A 16,586-nucleotide genomic window follows, 5' to 3' on the forward strand; every position below is an offset into this window, starting at 1 on the left:
GTCCTCCTGTACTTTCAGGCTTGTAGTGCCTCCATCTGCTCTCTCCCTGCTCTGACTTAACACCCTTGCTTCCAGGAAGGGGTCTGCAGTAAGTCATTTATACATTAGTATTAATTTTGGTATTCCCAGGGGCCTCCAGTTTCATCGTGAAATAAAACTCTTTATTCTCTTCCCTTGAAATCCTGGGGCAGAGGGGTAGGGGGCAATCCTTGGCCCTAAATGAGAAAATGGGAAGGAGTGCTAATTCTGATGTTTTAGCCATTCCTGGGCCCAGTCACCCACATCCCCAAGGTTAGACCCTCCTCTACTCTGAGTCCAGTAATGTAGATATTCACCTTTATTTCTCATTAAGGAAACTGGAATAAAAGCATGAAAAGCTTTTCTCTATCCTTAAAAGAGAAGCATCTACAGAGTTTAAAAAAAAAAAAAGTGTTAAACTGATAGAAAAAAAAAAAAAGTGACACAGAACTCAGAAGTCCTAAAGGAAAAGATGGGTGGATGTGACAACACCAGCCTCCTTTGCAGGGAAGTACAGCGTCAACCAGAGATTGAAAGCTGGTCTCCCACTGATCCAACCCACACCAGACACTGCTGTCTCCTCTAGTTACTTACAGTTTTTTGAATGAGTTGCCAGCATTTTAAAATTGGAAGTTTTCCCATAAAAATCCATATTTCCGGCATCTCCTGAAGAATCAGAAGACCCAGCACACTGGTTCCCAGCAGAGGCACACATGCTCCCTGGCCTGCCCTGGCCTCGGAACCTGCTTCACTTATTCACATTGTTCGCTTCAATTCAGCAGATGCCTGTGATGTGCCGTAAACAAATCAACAAAGAAAAGGTGCTTTAGAAGAGCATGCTTGCAACACATCCAAGCAAAAGTTAATATCCATTATATATCAATAAAACCTCCACCAACAGTTAGATGGGAAAATGGAGGAAAGTATAAACAGGTAATTCATAGAGAAAGAAAGTCAAATGGCCAATAAACATGAAAGATACTCAACCTCTGGGTGATTAGGAAAATGCAAATGAAAATGAGAAGATACCTTTTTCAAAAGTCATCAAATTAGCAAACAATCAAAAAGCTGTCTAGCATCACTGTTGACAAGGAAGTGGGGAAAGGAGAGCTGGTGCACGGTGTTTGGTGAGCACGGAATTGGTGCAACCTTTTTGGAGGGAGATTTGGCAGTTCCAATCGGTATTTTAAATACATGTACCTTTAAAGAAATGTAGGTAAATTTTTATTGAAGTAGCGCATGCCTCCAGAAAAGGGTGCAAATCCTGAGTGTGTGGCTGAGACACTGCACACACCCAGGTGACCAGTGCAGATGGGAAAAGAGAATGTTATCAGTACCCAGAAGCCCCCGCCCCCGAGCCCTCTCTTGGTCAGTAAAACTCCCTGAAGATAACCACTATCCCAGCTTCGAAAAGGATTTGCCTGTTTCTGAACATTCCATGAATGGAATTATGTAGTATATATTCTTTAGTATCTGGCTTCTTTCACCAGATATTATATATTTATTTAATTTTTTAGCTTAGTTGAATATAAATAAATTTTATATTTTTTAGATATTCTAGTTTAAACCAACTAGAACACAGTTGATTTACAATGTTGTGTTAATTTCTGCTGTACAGCAAAATGACTCAGTTATACACACATATATTCTTTTCCATTATGGTTTATCCCAGGACATTGGGTATAGTTCCCTTTGCTACACAGAAGGACCTTGTTGTCCATCCCTTCTATATGTAATAGTTTGCATGTAATAACCTCAAACTCCTAGTCCATCCCTCCCCCACAAATATTTTTTAACTCCATCTAATTTCTGTGAAGCGGAACAGTCATTGTTGCATAGAATTCCATTGCATGGCTAAACTGAACTTTATTATTCTGTTGTATTGATGAAGGCCATTTGGGTTGTTTCCAACTTGGAGCTATTGCAAATGGTGCTGCTAATGAACATTCTTGTATGTGATTTCTGGTGCCCATAGAAACACAGTTCTGGGACTTGTCTGGCTGTCCAGTGGTTAAGACTCCGTGCTTCCACTGCAGGGGGCACAGGTTCAACTGTGAATAACATGGGGGTTAGGGACATGGACCCTCCATGCAGAATCTGTGTATAACGTATAGTCAACCCTCCAGATATCCATGTGTTTCCTCCATATTCACGGTTCCAAACGCACAGATTCAACCAATCTCTGTAGCACTGTCATATTTACTATGGAAAAAACCACCTGTAAGTGGACCTTCAAACCCCTGTTGTTCAAGGGTCAACTGAATACCTCCTGACACCACTCACTTTAGGAATCTGTTTTACAGAACCCCCTGAGAGAACAAGACTTCACGTCCAAGGTGTTTAACATTGAAAATAGTGTGGTCAACCTTTGCACTCACTAATAATGATATGGTCAAAAAATATGATGTCAAGCTTCCCTGTGATTTGGAATAGTATGTAACTCATAAAAAAGAGAACAAGCTTCCTGGGTGAATGCTAATGTGGAAAGCTGCTCACTCATTGTCAAGTGAAAAAAAAATCCTGCAAACAAATCGGGTATAGTGTGATTCCACTTAAGCTAACAGAAGATAAAATGGAACTTTATAAGTGGAGATGTGTGCTCATTATATCTGGAAGGACTTTTCACATGTGAACCAGGGAAGGGAAATGCAGTGAGGGGAGGTGAGGAAGAGGTGAGATTTTGTATATGTTTTGTATATTTCAAATCCATCTACTTTTCTCCGCCCTCATCGCCACTGTCCTATACTAAGCCACCACGACCTCTGGTGTTGAAAACACGATGGTCTCCTTACAGGTTCACCATTTGTTACCTCTGCCACCCGCAAGAAGGTGGGGACCCAGGGGATAGCAGTGGAAATGCTGGCCTCAAGAGTACACTACTGTAATGGGGTCAGTAAGGCTGCCCGTGATACTGCCCATCAAGTGAAAAAAGAACCTTGTGAAAAAATAGGTAGGGTACAGTCCCCCTTTTTAATAAAAAAATTAAAGTTAAAACAATACGAGTGAATATATATATGCATGTGTGCTAAGTCACTTCAGTCGTGTCTGACTCTTTGGGACCCATGGACTGTAGCCCGCCAGGCTCCTCTGTCCATGGGATTTCCCAGGCAAGAATACTGGAGTGGGTAGCCAGTTCCTTCTCCAGGAGATCTTCCTGACCCAGGGATTGAACCCACATCTCTTACCTCTCTTGAACTGGGAGGCAGGTTCTTTACCACTAGTGTCACCTGGGAAGCCCGAATATATATGTATGTGCATTAAAAGATTTGGAAGCCACGGCCAGCATAAAATCTCATTATCCACAAAGCAAGTGACAGGCTGGCGTTCCCCAGGAACAGCTGCACCATGGCACCCTAGTGACCTTCCGTGTATCCACATGGGCCACAACACAGGCAAGGTTTGAACTGCAGCTAATCTGCATCTTGGCAGAACAAGAGAAGATGGAGGCCACCTTCCATTCATCTCCTGTATCAGTCAGCTGAGACCGTCATACTCAGCACCTTAGACTAGGTGGCTTACATGACAGAAATTTAATTCCTCGCAGTTCTGGAGGCTGGAAGTCCAAGATGAAGATGCTGGCAGGGCTGGTTCCTTCTGAGGGCCAAGAAGGAAGGATCTGTTCCAGGCCTGTCCCCTTGGTTTATAGATGGCTGTCTTCTTCCTGAGTCTTTACATCACCTTCTCTCTCTGTGTCCTAATCTCCTCTTCTCACAAAGACACCAATCAGATTGGATGAGGGCCACCCATATGATCTCATTTTAATGTAATTACATCTTGACTGGCCCTGTCTCCAAATGCAGTCACATTCCAAAGATACTAAGGGTTAGGATTTCAGCATATGAATTTGGGGTGTGGGGGATATAATTCTGCCAATAACACTCCCCATCTCCCCTGGGAGGCTTTCAGGAGATGGTTTCTCATCACCTCCAGGGGTCTGATGAGCTGGGAAATTTTCATGCCACCCCCCTCACGATAGAGCTTGTGCGAAACTGCCTAGTTTTACATGTTTATACCACCAGCCTAGAATGGGTCCATCAGCCCATTTTGTTTTGATGTCATCCTTTTGGGGGTAAGACAAACACCCAGGGGGCTGGCCCCTCTGATTAATCTCCCTTTTACTGTTTGTGTAAGTAATAAACTGTCCAAATCTGAGAGTGGCTCACTGCATCTTTATCAGCTAAGTCAGCCAGGGCTTGGCCTTTGGCTTTCCTGGAAAGTCTTATGTGTGCTTGACAACAGACACTGGAATGTGTTGCACAAGCGAAAACAAAAATCTTGCGAACAGAGATGGGAGAAAGAAAAACAAGAAGGAGGGCTCCCAATTCTGTGCTCCTCCCTCCCCCACAGCCAGCACCCAGTGCTCTTATGCTGGGGTGACCCAGGCCGCCCCACTCCAGCTGCTGGGTCACCTGGATTTGAACTTGCTTGCTATTTAGAAAATGAATTAACAGGTGATAAAGTGCGTGCATCAAAATATCTAGAAGCACTTTTTTATATGTAAACTGATGGCATCAATAATCCTTGAGGAAGGGAGTTTGACACTTCATGCATATTTTATACAACAGGCCCCGGAGGATACAGGTGACCTGGCAGAGGTGGGAAGATTGGCTTCTGACAGGCAAGGTTGAGTCCACTCACAGTCAGCATCCTGTACAGGCCTCATTACTCTCAACTCTTTCCCCAACAAATAAAAGTTTAGGTAAAGAAATCAAAAGCACAAGGAGAGACCACTTCACACCCATCAGGATGGCTATTTTCAAAACCCAGAAAAAACAGAGACTAGCAAGCGTTAATGAGGATGTGGAGAAACTGGATCCCTTGTGTGCTGCTGGCGGGAATGTAAAATGGTGCAGCCACTGTGGAAAACAGTAGCCAGACACAAAAATGACAAATATTGTATGATTCCACTTATATGAGGTCCCTAGAGCGGTCGGACTCATAGACACAGAAAGTAGGATGGTGGTTGCCAGGAGGTAAGGAGGAGTTTCTTTACATTTTGTCCTAATTAGTGTATCATAATGATATTTTATATTGAAATCAGAGATAATTTGTATAGAGAATCAAAGCGTCCTAATGGTACCTGACTTCCCCTTTCCAGGCCTCCTTCCAGACCTCTGAAGGGCGGAATAGGCCACATATCTCATGGCTCCCTTCAGAGAACTAAGGAAGGGAGTTAAAAACCAAACGTCCAGCATGACAGCAGTGTCACCTGCCTACCAAACAGTCTCTGGAAAGACAGTATTCAGGGAACTCCACTGCAGAGAGAAGCACAAAGGCGCTGATGTCAACAACTACTTGTCAAGAAAGTGCTTGACCAAAAGGCAGTGGGCAGGACAGCCATTCCCAGTGGCCATTTTATTTCTGTAACAGCCCAGGGCAGGTCCATGTCAGTGGCCTATGTGAACTTCCAGAGCCTTCCTGTCCCTCCAAACCTACAGTGCAACAATATAAACAGGTTTAAAACTCTTCTGTATTTCCCAACTACCCAGCCTTCACTAGACCAAGCTTAATGTACCTGCAGCAAGCAGCACTAACTAATGTTGTTTTGCTGGCGTTCAGGGCTCGTGACCTCACACTGCACACACACAGAAAGGAGAGCTAAATGAGTGTCTCCAGCGGGTGGTCCTGACATCGGGTTTTGAGTGGAACGTTCCCACTCTTCCTGGCTTCCAGGTGACTGAGTTTCTCAGCTTCACGCTTCACGCTTCCCTCTTTCCTTTATTATACTCCTCCAACCTCAGCACCCATCCCCCATACCAACTTCTGATTAGAGGCTAGAAAACAGGCCCTAGGAGGGAACTAATTACTTTAGTGAGGGACAGAGAGACCCAGGAATGGTTTGGTCACAGTCTCTGTGCATCTCGAGGGCTATTACTGCAGGCCACGGTAACCAGCAGTGTCTTAGGTCAGGTTTTCCAGAAGCAGAGCTCCAAATGGATCCTTGTGCAAGTGAATTACTGAGGGAAGGGATCTCAGGAGGCCAAGGGAACAGTGCGAGGGAAGTAGACTAGGAGGGGCAAAGAAGCCAAGCAAAGACAGAGATTTGGCCAAAGCCTAGCCTCAGCTTGATCCCCTGGTGGGAGGGGGGCCAGGGAAAAAGAGGGGAGGCAGAATCACAGAGTAATTCATTCCCATCCCTGACACAGGGGGTGGGCCTTTCTATCTCCCATATCACTCAGTCACTGACTGTTAGCCACCTCCATGGGGGCAGGAAGGCACATAAGCCCCAAGTCATTGGCTCTGGGTGAGGCTGCTGCTGTAGGTCCCCCAGAGAAGGCTGAAGCTGTGAGCTTCTCAGCTGGGGTCAATGCAGAGCATCTGACTGGACACCACCAGCAGCCACAAAAGGCTGCCCTCTAAAACAGTAGCAGGAAAGATGTAAGGTAGAAAAGGGCTTCCCTGGTGGCTCAGATGGTAAATAATCTGTCTACAATGCAGGAGACCTGGTTCGATCCCTGAGCCAGGAAGATCCCCTGGAGGAGGGAATGGCAACCTACTCCAGTATTCTTACCTGGACAATCCCATGGACAGAGGAGCCTGGCGGGCTATAGTTCATGGGGTCGCCAAAGAGTCAGACCCGACTGAGCAACTAACACTTGATGTAGAAACAAGAAAAAGCCTCTAGAGGTGGCAGGATTCTCTGAAAGTCCTTCCAGCTGCCTGTCATTATAATGGATGCACAGGGAATGGCCTCATCTCAAAAGGATCTTTCTAGGCACACCCAAGCGGGATGTTTGTGCAGGGGCCCTCAGAAAAGACCCAACTTAAGAACATCACTGAGAATCACACGTGTAATCCCACAATCGAACAGTAGCCTGAGACCTAAGGGGCTCCCCGAAAGCTTCCAGAATAGTTTAGTTCTGACAACAGTGGCAATCTGTACAGATGTTACTCTGCCAGGTACTGTTCTAAGGACTTTATGTCTGTTACTTTCATTTAAGCTTCACAACAACCCTAGGAATGAGGCGTTAATATTGACCATTTCCATTTTACAGATGAGACTGAGGCCCAGAGAGGTTCATTAATTTGCCCAAGTTAACAGTTGGAAGTAGCACAGCCAGGATTCGAACCTAGGTAGCTTGACTTGGGAGTGCTACACCACCACCGTAGGACCCTTGGTTGACTGTCTAGCTGGAATAGATGATGCTAGACGGCGGGAGACCACCACCATGGGCGCCTTTTGGGGAGAGTGTTTATGTATCAGTGGGTTATGGTTGTCCTCCACCATCTAAAGTCTCATCCTGAACTTACTCAGGACCCAGGGCTGAGGGCCTGGTGGAAATCTATACACTTAACAAGCCCTCCAGGTGTTTTGACACAGGTAGTTCAGAGGCAACTCTTAAACCCCACGATGATTCAGAGTGAAGGAGCAGAGGCCAAGTTCAAATCCTGACTCTTCCAATTTCTACCTGTGTGACACTGGAAAAGTTCATTAACCTCTCTGAGCTTCAATTTTTCTAAAATAAAACTAATACTTCTCCTCTTACAGTTCTGTGACATTTAAACTGTGAGTTACTGTCTATTATAGTTCTGTGTATATATATTTAAAATTACATATGTATTTTGTCTGATTCTTTGCAACCCCATGGACTATAGCCCGCCAGGCTCCTCTGTCCATGGGGATTCTCCAGGCAAGAGTACTGGAGTGGGTTGCCATTCCCTCCTCCAGGGGATCTTCCCAACCCAGGAATCGAACCAGGGTCTTCTGCATTGCGGGCCAATTTTTTACCAGCTGAGCTACCAGGGAAGCCCCATGTATATCTTACCAATATATAAGAATATTAGACAAAGGTCAGATATAATAAAGTATTGAGGGTGATTAACTCTCAGGAGATAAAGGGGTGTGATTAAAGGGGGTGGAGAGTGGAATGGGAAAGGCTTTCTCTTCTTACTCCATGTATTAAATTTTAATTTTTTATAAAGAGAACAAGTTAAAGTATTGTATATATAAAATGTATTTAATCAAAACCCAAAAGGCTAAATAGACTCATCTAGATAAGTGCCTGGCCCACAGTACGTGCTCAGTTAATGGTAGCTGTTAGTCTTATCATCCTGCATAAACATTTGTTGAGTGTCTGTTATGTGCAAGTCGTCATATTTCAGCTGCATCAGGAGGCAGAGAATTACAAAACAAAGTCCCTATACTCACATGCAGAAAAAACCCCAAACCTCCAATGGCAGTGTGTAGTTTGGGAGCAATGAGTGCCATAGAAAATAAAGCCTTGAAGAGCTGAAATGAGAGAGATCATTTCCAGCTGGCCTCTTCAGGGGAGATGGGGCTTGTGCAAGGCATCGAGGAAAGGGGAAGATTTCAATAGGCAGAGAAAGAGGGGAAGAATATTCCAGTGGCAGAAAAGAGCTTGATTCAAAGGGCAGTGCATTTGGTGGGCATGCGCAGAAGATGCCGCGTGGACATTTGGCCCCAGGCGGCCAGGCTGCGGGATGCAATCGTGCCGGATCCCAGGCAGGCCATCGTGGGCCTCCCCTCCCACAACTGAAATAACACAATCTCTGGCCCCATCCCTTCCGGTGCCTGGAATGGGGCCAAGATAGACTTTCTCAACAATTCTTGACCATTGTGAACCAAACACAGAATGGGAAGCAAAGTGGCCACAGTGATTGGAAAAAAAAAAAAATCAGATCTTCTCGCCTAACTGCTGGGGCCCAGGGGTCTTCAGGGCACGTGCTGGGAATGAGAGGAGCAGAGTGGAGCGTGTGCCGGACGTGGGTCTGAGGGCACCGTGTGTGTGTGTGTGTGTGTGTGTGTGTGTGTACACGTTGCCATGTGTGGCATGTGTGGGAACTGACGCGTGAGCGTGCACGTCGTCCTGACAGGCGGCATTTCCTGTGATTGTGTGCTGTGATCTGCGCGGTAGAGTTACGAGTGCAGCGTGTGCTAACCACATTCCTGAAGGCTAAGCTTTCTGAGCCGCTGAGGAGGCGGCGGCAGAGGGAAGCTGGGAGCCGGCGAAATATCTGTCCATGGAGCACGCCCTCTGCCTTCCTAGCACTTCTGGTCAGACGAGGGTCCCGGGGTGGGTAGGCGGCCCGGGGAAGAGGCAGAGAGGAGGTGCACCCAGGGCCCAGAGCTGCCCGTGCATCAGCAAATACCACTCTGCACTCGGCCACCTATAAAGTACCCTGACATCGTCCTAGATCTGGTGCCTGTGTGTCTGTATACACAGTATGTATGTTGAAAGCCGGAGATAAACACTTTTTTAAAAAGTGAAAGCTTGATTAGCTGAACACCATGCGGCCCTGGGAAATCGAGTTTGAGAAAAAAATTTGGATAATTGGAACAGCAGACACTATCAGGCATGTTAAATACACAAGTCAGCTGAGCACCCAGAGTTTATGGCAAGCTCTGATTAAGACGAAGTTTCTGATAATCAAAGTTTTAATGGCAGAGGCTTATTTGAATTTCTTCTGTCTAAAAGGGAGATTAGATATTGTGTGCATGGAATATCTTGTGATATTTTCCATTCTTCCCAACCCTGGCTGAGTCACAAATGCTTTTTTTTTTTTAATGTATGTGTTTCTTTCGTAAAAAGTACTCTCTCCTTTGGTCTGCCCCAAACTACCCCAAACAGGACTTGCCACAGATGTGTTTATCAGATTGTACTGCAAATGCTCAGCAAAGAAAAGTCTGCCTATCGTCTAAGTGATTTCCAAATCAAAGCCATCCCAGACACATCAGAAGCCTAGAGCAGCCAAGAGATAGGCCAAGTTTATAAACTTCCATAATATGTTTATTGCACGGATGGCAATTACCCAATATCCCTGCCCTCCTGGGTCTTAGATCACAATATATCCACAAAAAGAAATCTGTGTTTGACTGCATTTAACCAGTCATAATTCCAGATGTCTGGAATATTCCAACACCAGGCATGGGGGTGGGGAGGAAGAAAGGAAGCTGTTGATCATTCTGCTAGTCTTGTTGTCTGCAGTGTCGGGTCTAGTGGGGCAGTTTGTGTCGCCTCTTCTTCTCCCTAAAGGCCAAGGTGTCACAGGAGCGGTCACTGTATTCAGGGGAAGTGGCTGTCCCCAGCCACAGGCAGGCTTTTGTGTCCTCCTCTGGAAACCCGACGCGCACATCACATCAGAGACATAATTTCTTAATGAAATGGCGAGCGTGTACCTAATTTATGCCAGGATGGAAAATGCTGATGGGGCAGAAAGGACACTTGTTTCTGCTGTAACAGCGAGCACATGTGGGCCACATCACTCAGGAATGAATCAGACCAGCGTTCCGGGGCAGTCTGCTAAGAGAATTGCCTCCTTGCGAGCTCCTGTAAGATGTTAAAGACGTTTACTGCCTGAGTACATGCCGGGCCATTCTGCCCTATTCACTGGAACGCAGACTTAGGTAAGTTCAGTCCTTTGTCCCAGACCCCTTCTTGAGCATGAGTAAGAAAAGTTGGGTTGTTCTGTAGAATCATCAGTGAGATCACTCTGCCCTTTCCTCTAGGACTCTTCTAGCAAACATAAAACATCACGACACCCCACCAAAGGGAGGCAAAGTACTCATTTCACAGATGATAAGACTGACGCACAGGTTTTGCCTCCATGACACCTTATAGCCAATGAGATAGATTCCTCCCCCAACCCCAGCAAAGTGGGTGTGAGATGTGTTGATGAACTTAAAAAAATGTCATGGAGGTATCCTTGATTTAAAACGTTGTGCTAATTTCTGCTGTACAGCAAAGCGATTCAGTTATTCATATACATACATGTTCTTTTTCATAGTCTTTTCCGTGATGGTTTATCCCCGGATATTGAATATAGTTCCCTGTGCTATGTAGTAGGACCTTGTTGTTTATGCATCCTATATATAATAGTTTACATCTGCCGATCGCAAAATCTCAATCCATCCCTCCCTCAACCCCTTCCCCCTTGGCAGAGATGTGTTGATGAACTTAACCTAAGGCTTGGGTATGGTGTAGCCAAAGAGATCAGGGCTTCTCCTGATGGCTGTGGGACTGCAGTGGGGCCTAAAAGTCTGGGGCCTTTGTCTTCTGCTCAACACTGGGCCAAGAGGTATCAGTCATGGCCAGGTGCAAGAGAACTTTCTCCACTCATCTCTATGCCAGAAAGTCTCCAAAGTGGGAGCTCACACACCCTAGTGGTACACAACACCATTCTTTGAGGGGTGGTGTTAATGGGTTGAATTGTGTCCCCCACCCCACCCCCCGAAAATTCACATGTTGAACTCCTAATTTCCAGAACCTCTGAATGTCACCTTATCAGGAGACAGGCTCTTTAAAGAGGTAATCAAGTTAAACTAAGGTCTCTAGGGTGGGTCCTAAAAAAATATGACTAGTGTCCTTCAAAAGAGGGGAAATTTGGACACAGATACACAGAGAAGGAAAATGATGTGAAGAGACAGGAGAAAGACAAACCAAGGGGAGTGGCCTGGCACAGATCCTTCCCTTGCAGCCTTCAGAAGGAACCAGCCCTGCCCACACCTTGATCTTGGACTTCTAGCCTCCAGAACTATGAGGTAATGCATCTCTGTTGTTTAAGCCCCCGTGTCTATGGTACCTTCTTACGGCAGCCCAAGCAAACAAACACAGATAGGAAGAAGATACCAGAACTTGAGAATTTCTGTTTATATCACTGTGGTGCTTTGATCCTAATTCATTACTTGTGTGGAATAGCATTAATAATATTTGCCATTGTCACGCTGCAGTGCCTCCCACTGTGGGAGAGAATATATTCTGCCCCACGGAAGAGAATATATCTCTTGCACCCCACGCCAGTGACACTGAACTTGACCAAAGGCACATTAGTGGACGTGGCTTGTGAGCAGGACTCTAAATGTGTCCTGTGGTGTGTGGTTCGCCCTCTTGAGCTTCTGCTGTCACTAAGAGAACAGGTCCTAGGTGGCTGCGGTCACATCAGCCTGGGCTCCAGATCAGCACAAAATCTGAAGGCCCAAACCAAGCCGGGCCAACCTGCAGCCTGAAAACACCCAGCCCAGCCAAGATCCATCAAGCCTCCACAGCCCCACTAGACCAGGAGCAAGAAAAAAACAGAAATGCCTACTGTTAGCAGCCACTGAGTTTTAGACTGTTTGTTCTGCAGCAGAATTGTAGCAAGACTTGACTGTTATACTGAACATTATGCAACATGCAGATTGATCACGGGGCCTTACTAGAGCTAAATGTCACTGCTCAGCCTCCAGTGTGACAGGCAAGGAATGCCAAGGGAAGAGTGACAGTCCCCAAACTTGGCCGGCATGCTTTTTCACCTCAGTAAGTGGCCTCTTACGAATGCCATGTCGAATGGATTTACAGATTCTATGATCTCGCTCTAACTAAACTAATCATCACAAAATGGGCAAGGGGCTTGAAATGGCTCCTCTAAAGAAACTGTGGCTTGCCGATAAAACTGTGAAAGCAGGAATCAGCTAGGAAGGAACTAGCCAGCTACTGGTTCCAGAGCCCTGCCAGCCCCATTTGGAGGAAACATCAGGATCTCCATCAGAGTTGACAGGCGTATGCATTCAGTCACTTCAGTCGTGTCCGAGTCTGTGCAACCCTATGGACTGTAGCCCGCCAGGCTCCTCTGTCCATGGGATTCTTCAGGCAAGAATACTGGAGTGGGTTGCTAAGCCCTTCTCCAGGGGACCTTCCTGACCTAGGGATCAAACCCGCATCTCTTAGGTCACCTGCATTGGCAGGCGGGTTATTTAGCACTAGCACCACTGGAGTACATTTTAAAAATTTCAACCTTCAGGGACTTCCCTGGCGGTCCAGTGATTAAGACTCTGTGCTTCCACTGCAGGGGGTGGAGGTTCTATTCCTGATCAGGGAACTAAGATCCCACATGCCAACTGATGTGGTCAAATTTTTTTTTTTTTAATTCAAGCTTCAGAAGAGCATTTGAGATGCAGATTTTCAACCTCTATTGTTAAGAGTGGGTCTCATATACATATATACGGCTTTGTGCTCTTAGCAGAAAACATTAGCACATGAATGTCATTTGTAAATAAATATAGTCCAAATGTGCAAAAAATGTTTCACTACTCAGCTTGAGGCCACTTGAAAGTCACTTGAGGGCTTCCCTGCTGGTATAGTGATTACGAATCTGCCTGCCAATGCAGGAGACACAGGTTCAGTCCCTGATCCGGAAACATCCCACATGCCACAGGGCAACTAAGCCCGTGTGCCACAACTACTGAGCCTGCGCTCTAGAGCCCAGGAGCCACAACTACTGAAGCCTGAGAGCCCTAGAACCTGTGCTCCACAACAAGAGAAGCCCCTGCAATGAGAAACCCGTGCACCACAACGAGAGAGGAGCTCCTGCTCACCACAACTAGAGAAACCCCTTGATAGCAATGAAGACCCAGCACAACCAAAAAGAAAGAACTAAGTAAATTAAATAAATAAATAAATGTTTCTTAAACAAAGAAAGTCACTTGAATGTGAGTTTGGCCTATCAAACTGATTTATTAACTTGTTGGGCTAGTTCACTGTTTTTAGTGTTGAGGAATTATTAGGGTGTTGTCTGTGAACACAGTAAAGACCCATCCCCTCAAAGTGTGGGACTTCCCAGTTGGCGCTAGTGGTAAAGAACCCACCTGCCAATGCAGGAGACATAAGAGACAGGAGTTCGATCCCTGGGTCAGGAAGATCCCCTGGAGGAGGGCATGGCAACCCACTCCAGTATTCTTGCCTGGAGAACTCCACTCCATGGACAGAGGAGTTTGGTGGGCTACAGTCCATGGGGTCACAAAGAGTTGGATGCAACTAAAGCGACTCAGCACACTCACACTTGAAGTACAGTGTGAAGAACCCCCGGGCTCTCCAGTATTGGGGGTGTTCACCCTGTTTCTAAAGCCTGGGGTAGAAACTGAGGTCACAGGAAAAGTGAGAACATACCTCCAGAGCGAGGAGCTGACACGCTAGGCAGAGATTTTTCAGCAGAGATGGTGCCCAGGGGAGCCCTGCTTTGGGCCCAAAGGCTTCTCCCAGCTTCACAAAGTCCTGAAAGGGCCCAGCTCTGCTGCCCCATCCTGATACCAACAGTACCAATCTGGAGGTGGAGACAAGGAAACACACCTCACCCCCAACCAGAATCTCGCTCTGGGCACAGTCCAGCCAGACTTCATGCCCAACTCTGATTAAACTTCAGAGTTATCTAATAAAGCTGATCACTCCTTCCACTCCAGAAAACACCTTCCTCCCTGGAAGCCCTGTGTCACATTGTTTCTGTCTCCCCTATAAGGCTGACCCCACTGTGTCTTCAAGCGCTGTCAGCTACACTTCTGCGTGGCTGTGTCCCATCTCAAAGATGTGCGCCAGGCAGCCCGAGCAGATGCATAGAGCCACCACAGTATCGCCCACCCCACGGCCTCTTCTCCAAGGTGACAATGACACTCCAGTGACCACACTTCCGGTAGTGGGGTTGATACTCTCTTCCCTTGAACCTGATCCAAAATTCATGACTGCCCCAACCACCAGAATGAAGAAGACGTGAAGACGTGTGACTTCTGAGACTAGGTCCTAAAAATGCATGCCCTCCTTCCCTGTTCCCTCAGGATACTCACTCACCCTTAGAACCCTGCCACCACGCTATGAGGAAGCCAAGAAGCCACAGGGAGAGACCAACAATCCAAGCTGAGGTCCCCGAACGCAGTCAGCATCAACACTAGCTGTGAGATCGAGTGAGGTTTTGGGTGATTCCAGTCCCCTAGCCGTCGAGTCACCCCTGTCCTTTGAGCCACCCCAGAGGACACTGTGTTGAGCAGAGACAAGCTGTCCCCCCTGGCTTTGACCAGACTGTGGATATGTGAGCAAAATAAATGATGTGTCATTGTTTCAAGCCACTGATCTTGGGGTGGTTCATTATGCAGTAGTAGATGGAACAGGGCTGCACAGAACAAATGCATCCAGGAGACTGCCTGGAAGGAAATGGAGCCAAGTCAATATATAGGCTTGACCTGTTTGGGGGATTACTGCAGTGATTTCAGACAATCAAAACAATGCAAACCTCTGGCATCAATGCGGCAAAACGGGCTGCCAGATGCGAGGTTCTCCGGAGATCACACCCACTTGACGATGCCTATTCATTTTCAGGCACTCTGAACATCTTCCCAAGGAGAGATTTTTATTCACGTTGATCAAGCTCCAGACAGAGTTTAAAGAAGGCCTACGTACAGAAAGAAAGTGGTGGAATCGGGAGGTTGAGCTAGAGGCTAGAATAATTAAAGGTTAAACTCCAGGTTTGCATTTGGTATTTATAGAATTTTCCATGCTTGGTTGTGAGGGTTTTAAAACCAGGCTGAGCAGGGAAGCGCCTTTCAGCTCTTAAAGGAGGAAAAGGATTTTAACACAAGGAATCCAACCAGCCTCGTTCAAAGTTTTAAAAGGCAGCATGCTTAAGCTGCTTTGTGGCTTCAAGGGATGCTGTTAAGGTGAACGGGGCTGGGAAAGGAGGCTCTGTGAACAAAACACAAAGGCAAACAAAACATTTTCTTTCCCTACCAGGCACCCAGGGCTGTCAGCAGTGGGTCCCTGGGTCCTCGAAAGCTTGTCCTGCCTGTGTTGCTCTCTGTGCTGCAGGAGTGTGAACGTGGCTTATAACACTGGGCACGAGCCAAGGGGAGGTGCGGGACAGCAGTGTTGCAGTGCATTGTGGGGGTTACCAAAGGATGCGCGCCAAGGATGCAGGTGGGGGACCAGCACCTGGCCCGTGCGGGCTCACTCACAGCTGTGCTCTGAGGCTGAATGCGGACTCCCCAGAACACACTTCTGCTTTGCTTCAAGCTTCTTCTCACCCTCTTTGTCCCCCTCCCATGTCCAGGATAGAACTTCAGAGAAATTCCTCTCTTTGTCTTTCAGCTTGTTGTTATCTGTGTGCAGGACATGGTTGTCTCTTTTCGTTTCCTGAAGCTTTGATGGGGCCTGGGTATGAAAGGTCAGAGGAGGCAAGGCCAGGGGTGTCTGTGCTACAAGCTCAAACTGCTTCTCCCAAGAGAATATTCCAAATGTGTCTTGCTCCAGACCTTCAAAGGATGCGGGATGCGAAGGCTTGTGAGAACTTGTCTAAGCTGGCGCTGCATTGCTTTAGACTCTAAAGCAGCTATTGAGAAAGATGATTATAAAGAGTATGTAGCAACATGGAAAAAGGCAGGCGTGATATACCATTACACAAAATAGTAGAACTCTAAACTCTGCCCGAGGTACTGTCACGACTGTGCTAAAAGTGGATTAGGAGCAGGGACAAGGAACAGATGTGATTAACCCAGGTTCATGAAAGCATTATTCACAATAGGCAAAAGGTGGCTACAACCCGTGTCCATCAGTGGATAAATGGATAAACAAAATGGGACTTCCCCATTGGTCCAGTGGTTAAGAATTCACCATGCAAAGTAGGGGGTGTGGGTTCTATCCCTGGTCAAGGAACTAAGATCTCACATGCCACATGGCGTGGCCAAAAAACAAAAATGAATCAGAATTTATACAGGATAAATATATACACCTGGTTCAGTGGTAAAGAATCCCTCAGCTAATGCAGGAGACGTGGGTTCAATCCCTGTGTGGGGAAGATCCCCTGGAGGAGCG

At 46.6% G+C, this 16,586-nt stretch overlaps 1 long non-coding RNA gene across 1 annotated transcript in view; it reads right to left on the reverse strand.

Moving 5' to 3' along the window:
• Positions 1–619: 619 nt before the first annotated feature.
• Positions 620–16,586, reverse strand: part of LOC138986462 (uncharacterized) — a 58,169-nt gene continuing 42,202 nt past the window's right edge. The window contains exon 4 of the long non-coding RNA XR_011463313.1: positions 620–804. This is a non-coding gene — a long non-coding RNA (uncharacterized lncRNA). The remainder of the gene's footprint in view (positions 805–16,586) is intronic.

This window comes from Bos mutus, chromosome X, assembly GCF_027580195.1.
Source record: "Bos mutus isolate GX-2022 chromosome X, NWIPB_WYAK_1.1, whole genome shotgun sequence".
NCBI lineage: Eukaryota > Metazoa > Chordata > Mammalia > Artiodactyla > Bovidae > Bos > Bos mutus.